The 8,009-nt window shown below is 47.0% G+C and overlaps 1 protein-coding gene across 7 annotated transcripts in view; it reads right to left on the reverse strand.

Moving 5' to 3' along the window:
* The window catches only part of Apold1 (apolipoprotein L domain containing 1), a 77,123-nt gene extending 72,006 nt beyond the window's left edge, over window positions 1–5,117 (reverse strand). For 2 of the 7 annotated variants that reach the window (XR_003850284.1, XR_003850283.1), the window contains exon 1: window positions 4,861–5,106. The gene's annotated coding sequence lies outside the window, so the exon portion shown is untranslated. Of the gene's footprint in view, window positions 1–4,860 lie in introns of all 7 variants that reach the window. The other 5 variants (XR_003850280.1, XR_003850281.1, XR_003850282.1 and 2 more) reach the window with 5 other exon arrangements.
* Between the last annotated feature and the right edge of the window lie 2,892 nt (window positions 5,118–8,009).

Genomic DNA, 8,009 nt, shown 5'->3' on the forward strand with positions numbered 1-8,009 from the left:
AGAATAGCGATAGCGCAAGTGACCTGTTCCAGCTTTGGAGTCTAATTTTTTTTCTCAATCATCCTAATAATATATCGGACTGCCCTGTCTGCCTTCACAGAATGCAGAGATCTGTGATGAATTTCATCGGACACACAGTCATGGGTTGCTGATCACAGGGACACCTGACCAATGTGTTGTTAAGAAATTTGTTATTGTGTGAACACCACAGAGCGCACTGCAGATGGTTAGGCAGGCTGCACATGTAAAACTTCACAACAGAGCCTGCTGCTCCTAACCTGTGACATGAACAGTATGTCCTAGATTGGATACTATAAGTGACTATAACAATAATATCTATGTATCCAAACATATCTAAACCTAGAAAAGTAAAAAAAACACAAAACTATAAAATAGCTTATACAGTATCTAAAACACCCTATAGAGTAAAAACACAGTAGGAAAAAAATAATAAAGTGGAAGTTGGTTGTGCTAGTATGTGTTTGTCATCCCAGCACTTGAGAGGCAGAGGCAAGAGAGGAGGCAGGAGGACCATGTTTAAGATCATACTCGACTACATAGTGAGTCTGAGACTGGCTGTCACAAAAGCAAACAAAAACAGATATAAAAGGATACATCTGTATAGAACTCTTAACCACAAACAGAGCATGCAGGGCTGAGGGTTGCTCTGGTAAAATCAGTGACTCACTGGGATCCAGTACGAAGCTGTGCAGGGCTATGGACTTAACACACTGGACAGCTGGGAGAAACTACATTTATTTTAAACAATTTCTTTCTTAAGTCTTAAGTTCATTTCTATAACATATTAACGGTTTGTTTGTATTTATAGTTGAAGATTTTTTAATTTTTATTTATTTTTATTTTTTTGGTCTTTTCAAGTCAGGGTCTCCCTGTTGCCCCAGCTGGCCTGGAACTAGCTATGCAAGACCAGGCTGGCCTTGAACTCCCAGAGATCCACCTAACTCTGCCTCCCAAGTGCTAGGATTAAAGGTGTGTGCCACCATGCCCTAGACGAAGATTTATTTTTATTATTTTAAAAATTATGTGTACGTGCATGTGAGGGTAAGGAAGCCAGAGGCTTTGGATCTCTCTGGAGCTAGAGTTACAGGTGGTTTTAAGCTACTTGACCGGTGCTGGGAACCAAACTCAGGTCTTCCACAAGAGCAGTAAGCCCTTTTAACCACTGAGCCATTTCTCTAGTCCTAAGGTTTTTACTTTATAAATTAAAAAAAAAATTTTTTTTTATTTTTCCTGTGTTGCCCAGACTGTCCTTAAACTTACTCTGTAGCCAAGGATGACTTTGAATTCTACCTCCCAAGTGTGTGTAAAACAGGCATGTGCCATTATGGATTTTTTTTTTCTCTTTAACTCCTATAATAGCATTTAGCTTAAAAACACATTGTATACTTTTTAAAAAATATTTTATCTACTTAATCTGTAAGTTCATTTTTGTTGGTTGATTGGTTTATTTTTTTGGTTTTGTTTTCATTTTGGATAGGATCACATATAGCCTAGTCTGGCCTCCCTCTTGCTATGCAGTTGAGGATGACCTTGAATTATGATCCTCCTGGCTCTCCCTCCTGAGTGCTAGGATTACAGGCACCACACAGGGTTTATGTGGTAGCGGGGATTGAACCCAGGACCTTGTGCTAGGCAAGCACCCTACCAACAGAATTACAACACCCCCCCCAGCTCTTTATTTTATATTTCTATTTTTACTTCTTTACTTTTAAATTTATTTTTTTGTTAAAAACTAAGTTCCAAACACACACATTAGCCTACACAGGATCAAGTTCATTAACATCAGAACCAGGTGCAGTGGTGTAACATCCCAGGTGTGTACTTGGGAGGTTGAGGAAGGAGACTTGCTTTAAGTTCTAGGCCAGCCTGGGCTACACAGTGAATTCAAGGCCAGCCTAAGCTACATAACAAACCTCTGTCTCAAAGGAACACAAAATAGGGCTGAGAATGAGATGGTTTGGCACTGGGTATGATCCTGGCACTGAGAAAAATCATCAATTGGACATTGTTTGCCTCTACATCTTTAGGAGCTGTGACATGTATATAACTGTCATCTCTTGAGGACAGTGCCTTTGTCTTCTGAAGGACCAACTTGAGGCTCTTTTACAGTTAACTTTACATATAGAGATAGGTAGGGATATGCCCTAAAATGACAATTAAAAGTATACTGGGGTGGGTTTGGGTTTTTTTGGGGGGGGGTGTTTTTTAGGGGTTTTTTTGTTTTGTTTGTTTGTTTTTTTTTTAATTTTTTTATTTTTTTTAGCCAGGGTTTTATTATGTAGCCCCTGGCTGGCCTGAAACTCACATGTAGACCAGGCTGGCCTGGAACTCTCAAGAGATCTGCTTGGATCTGCCTCCTGATGGTGTATGCCACCATCCTGGCTAATAAAAAGTATATTGTAATACTAGTAAGTTCTTTATTATTATCAAGTGTTATACATTGTACATAATTGTATGGTTGTACTTGGCCTGGTCATACCAGCAACACCACAAACACATTAATAATGCACAGTGTTATTATATTGGGACATCTATGCATCAATATGCAGTAATTTTTCAGTTCTATTGTTTTGTTTTGGGCCTTTTTTTTTTGAGACAGGGTGTCCCTGTAGCCCTAACTAGCCTAGACCTTGCTATATAGAACAGGCTGGCCTTGAACTCACAGAGATCTGCCTTCCTCTGTCTCCTGAGAGACACGCCCTATTTCAACTCCATTCTTATGGGTCCATTCTTAGCAATACCAATTTCCAGTAAATAGTAGGTGTGAGCTATTAGTAAAATTCTTTTGTGTGTATGCATGTGTGGTATATGCTGTGTTGTGCATGTGTATGTAAGTACGTGCGCATGCTCACATAGGTGGCAAAGGTCAATGGCTGTCTACCCTGATCACTCTCCATCTTTTTTTTTTTTAACAGGGTCTCTTACTGAACCTGAACCTGGAGCTCACCTTTTTGGCTAAACTGGCTATTGAACCCCAGGGATCTGCCTGTTTCCACAGCCCCCCAATCCACTACGAAGATCTAGGGTTACAAACATGCACTGCCAAGTCTGGCTTTTTTAAAAATATTTTATTTATTATTTTTATGTGTATGTGTGTATTGCCTGCATGTAGGTAAGTGCACCTGTGTCGTACAATGCCCGCAGAGGACAGATCCCCCGGAACTGGAGTTATAGACAGTTGTTAGCTGCCATGTGGTTCCTGGGATTCAAACCCAGGTCTTCTGAAAGAACAGCTAGTGTTCTTAACCGCTGAGCCATCTCTCCAGCCCCATTTTTTGGTATTTTTGAGACAGGGTCTCTCTATAGCCCCAGCTGGCCTGGAACATGCTATGTAGACCAGGCTAGCCTCAAACTCACTGAGCTCACCTGCCTCTGCCTCCTGAGTGCTTCAAGTCTGGCTTTTTACATGGGCGCTGGGAATCCAAACTCAGGTCCTTATGCTTGTATAGGAAGTACTACCCATCAAGCAGTACTTCCCAGACCTAGATGTTGGTAGAATTCTATTTAGTGGTTCCTGAGGCTGAGTTTAGGCCTCATATTAACTTGAAAAGTTAGGCTGTGTACAGTAGCACACACTTATAGACAAGGCTAGTCAGAAGACTGAAACTGGAGAATCTCTTGAGCACAAGAGTTTAAAGCCAACCTGGGCAAACAGCAAGATTTCATCTCTGCCATGGGGGGGTGTTAGGGGAGGGGAGATACAGACTTATTTTTTTAAAACAGCCAATAGAAGTTACCATTATTCATCAGTATCACTCGTGACCACTTGTCTGTTTGCTTGTTTGTGTGTTCGAGGTAGGATCTCATGTAACCAAGGCTAGTCTCAAATCCCTATGTAGCCAAGGCTGGCCTTGAACTCCCGATCTTCCTGGGATTACAGGTGTGCTCTATCATGCCAGGCTCAAACTTTGAATGCAATCTGCATAGCCATTTGCTATCTGCATCTTGTCTACAGTGTTCCTATCAAAGAAGGATCCAGACTAGTGACTGATTCACACTCCAGATGAAGAGCTCACTGTTTCCTGATGCTAAATAGTCCTCAACCCAAAAAGTTACTCCTTATATTAAGACATGTGTTTCCTTACGGATTGTCTACCCTGATTAGGTGGGTCCTCTGGAGGCACCACATCTGACAGTAAATCAACACAGCCTAGCTAATAGCACAAACAGGTTGTTTATGATGGGGTCATGGAGCTTAGTGGGGTGGGATAGTTTATGGGTTTGTCTGGCTTCAGGGAATGGGACAGCTAACAATTAAAAAAAATGTCACACTGGTTTAGGAACTGTTAGAGGGCTAGGGCTGGCTATCTGGCTGAAATAGACCAAGAAAAGAAACAAACAAAAAACAGGAAGGCAGGAAAGAAAAAAGGTGTGTATGTATACTTATCTCACTAATACAAAGAAAAACTAGTTTGGGGCATATATTTGAATTATTATAAACGTTTACAATCTTCACTGTAAATAAAACATAGTTGGTTCTAATTTAAAAGGTTATCACTTCTATTCGAACTGTGCCACAAATAAAATTGTTCTAAATCTTAAAGCACTAATTCAAATGAGTTTCCAGACCCAGAAATCAAGAGCACTTTGTACTCTTTGTGTCATTTTTTTAACATAATGCTCACTCAAAAACACTGGAAATTAGACAGTTTTGTTTTTTAATTCAGTTTTTTAAAAAATGGCACGACTGCCTTTATCAAGATGGATTTGGACAGAATGGCTCTTAAAATAACACCTTTTTTTGCTCTACATCCACGCCTTCTGACTTTGTTTCCCCTTTGATGGGGAAGATGTTCTTTTCCAGGACACCTACCCGTTCCCGCCCTCCCCCAAATCTACCTTTGCAAGGCAGGGGAAGGTAAGTCCTCGCCAGGCTCCCGCCCGCGCCCTTCTAGTACCTCTGGCCAGCAGCCGGTGGGCCCGCGCTCCCCGGACATCCAGGAGTGTTTTATGCTATACCCCGGCCGCTTCCCGCCTGCACACTGTCAACTGCACTTGGGTGGGGGAGAAGGAGCGGGAAATTTTTGGATCGAAAAACTCCGCCCATCCTGCTCCCACCCGCCTGCAACCAAGCCAGCTATAGCACCCCACCTCGGGCTGCCGAACTGGGTCCCATCACATGATCTAGGGTACAGTATTTTTTTTTTTTTTTAAACAAGAAAACAAGCATTCCCCCCCCCCCAAAAAAAAAAAATTCAAACTGCACGCGCGGGCCAATGGGGAAGGAGGGGAAGGTGGGCGGGGGAAGCGCGGCCGACTGGGCGGGGACCCGCGGACCTCGGGACCAAGGGATTCGTAAAACGCAGCGGGCGCACGGTTTGGGCTGCTTTTTTTTTTTCCTCCAAAACTAAGTAAAGAGCGAGAGGCTCCGCCTGCAGCTGCGGCGTCTCGGATCCACCTTAAATCTTCAGTGGACTCGGTGCAGGGGTCAGTGGGCGCAGCCAATGCCAATCAAGTTTACAACCACCAGCACAGGAGGTGGGGGGTGGGGGGAGAAAAAAAAGAGAGGAGGGGGAAAATAATCTTCAACTTCTCCCCTACACACACACACACACACACACACACACGCACGCACGCACACGCAAACACACGTATGCACGCACATGCACACGCACACAAAGGGAAGGAAGGGGCGGGGGGACAGGCTCTCCGGGCCGAGGAACATGTTTGCAAACGCTGCGGTTGAGGCTTTGCTGGCGGTGGCCGGGACGCTCGGGGACGCGGGAAGCAGCGGCCGGACTCGAGCGCCATGATGGTGGCCGCGGTTCGGAGCCCATGTCCTGAAGGGGGAGCCGCACATGATGCAATCCCCCGGCTGCGCGCCCTTTCGCCCTGCTTTTTTCCCCAACCTTCTTTTTTGAGGCGCGTCGAGGTTTCGCGCCCAAGGCAGGGATGAAGTTTTGTGATTTTTTAAAAAATTTTCCTACTTTTTGGTCCCTGCCTCTACTGTGCGTCCCCACGCATGACAAGTCTGGGACTCGGATGCAGGCCCGAGGGACTTGAGTTTACGTGGAAATAACTGCACTTTCGGTTCTGAGGGGTCGGCCTATGGCTGACCCCACCCTGTCCCAAGTCCACGCGAGTGAGATCAGGGAGGCGACCCCCCGAGGTTTCCTAGCATTCCCGTGAGCGCCCCCCCCCGCGTCGTTTACAATATTTTTTGCCATTTTGGGGGGGGGCAGGAAGGAGCGGGTGGCAGACGTAGGGTGTGGCTCAGGTGAAAGAGATGGCCAAAGAAAAAGAGAATCCAAATTCTGAAAAACGTATCGTGGATCCCAGACGAACTTCAACATAATAATAAAACCGTCTCCTTAGTCCCAAGCGCTGTAACAGCAAGCGGGTCCGCGGGCGGTGATCCTGCAAGGGCGAAATCAGAGGTCCCTGGCTTCTCGGAAAGGTCACTATGAGCGGCCAGGGCGGTGGGCGCACGGTAACCTGCAAGGCCTCCTGCCTGCCCCCTCCCACCCGTGGAAGCCCACGTCCCTCCAGTGTGCCCCATCACGGCCTCCTGAAAACCACGCTCCCCCCCACCACTACCACCAGCTGTTCCCTGCCCGCGTCTGCGGCCATGGGCAGCGGAAGATGCGGTGATGGGGGACACTTCGCAGCGCGGGATGGAGCGCAGGGGCGACCCCCGAGCTCAGCGGTGGCTCTCCACCGTCGCGCGCTCCGTGGTGGCTGTCCTTTAGCCGCCGGCGAGCTGGGAAGGCTTTCGAAATGCGCGGGGCTGCGGATCATTGGAGCCCTGGGGTAGGGGTGGGAGCGGGGTGCTGTCCCGGAGGGTCCACGAACTCGGGGAGACTGGTGCCTTCGCCCAAATCCCCCAGCGCTCAGGAGGCGGCCGGGGTGCCCCCTGGGGACGATCGAGGGTCTTCCACAGCGGCTTTCTGCGCTCCGAGGATGGGTGATGAGAGAGGGAAGTTTCTAAGAGGCCGCCCAGCCCGGGCGCGCGGGCAAAGGCGCGGCTGCTCTCTGCGGCCTGCGGGCTCCCGGGGCGCGGGAACTGCACGCCACGACCGGGGCGGTGCGGGGGCTCGCGAGTAATTGACCACAAGCGAGACTTTTTGTCCTGAGACCTCAGCCAGCCGGACCCCGCAGTTGGCACGGAGAGCGGGAGGGATCGAGGCTGCGGGACAGCTCGGGGAGACCACGGCGCAATGGCTGGGGTGGTGGGGTAGCGGGTGGCTGGCGTCGGCGGCCGCGTGCTGGCAAGGGGACGTTCGCGGTGGGCGCCGGGTCCTGGAGAAAGGACCATCTGAGCCGTGAGGTCGTGTGTGGAGCCTTGACACAAACGTGGAGAGGATGGAGGACGCCGTGCCTCAGGAGTGCGTACCTGTGAACTTGCCTGGTGCAGCGAGCATCCACTCTTTGCCGGCCCAGCATTCCTAAAACGCAGTATCTATCTCAAAATTCACTTTAAAGAGAACTTCATAAAAGGAAAATGAGACCCATGCAGCAATAAGAGAGGATATTTTTCCCTCTGTTAAAGACGATTTCCGAAGGATCCCTTTGCACTCGGAGGGTCTTTAATTTTATTTCCTTACTTCCCGACCTTCCACTCCTTCCTCCCCATTTTGAATTGCTTTTCTGACTCTTGGTCTTCCTGAAAACCTCCTTGTGTATTTAAAACAGAACCACAAAACATCTTTAGTCTTTAATTAAAATAATACCTACTTGAAGGATGTGGCCCAGCCACTAAAGGGGCCTATTTTCCCATTCAGCACAGGGAGAAAAATCAACTGCTTTATCTTTTAAAAAGAAAAAAATGTATCTTTGGGTCAAAAATACTGAAACTGGTTTCTAGTCCCTTTTGGAGGTGATGATATAAATGGTAGCATTTCAGTGAATGCTACCCAGTGAATTTAACCCAAATTTAGATTTTCACAATTTATTTGCAGAATCCTGTAACTTACTTTTACACCTTAACCACCTTTTTAAAAAGAAAATGTAACATTGTGAGACTCATTTTGATAAACCTGACCTTAAAA

This window comes from Nannospalax galili, unplaced genomic scaffold (genome assembly GCF_000622305.1).
Source record: "Nannospalax galili isolate Female #2095 unplaced genomic scaffold, S.galili_v1.0 scaffold210, whole genome shotgun sequence".
NCBI lineage: Eukaryota > Metazoa > Chordata > Mammalia > Rodentia > Spalacidae > Nannospalax > Nannospalax galili.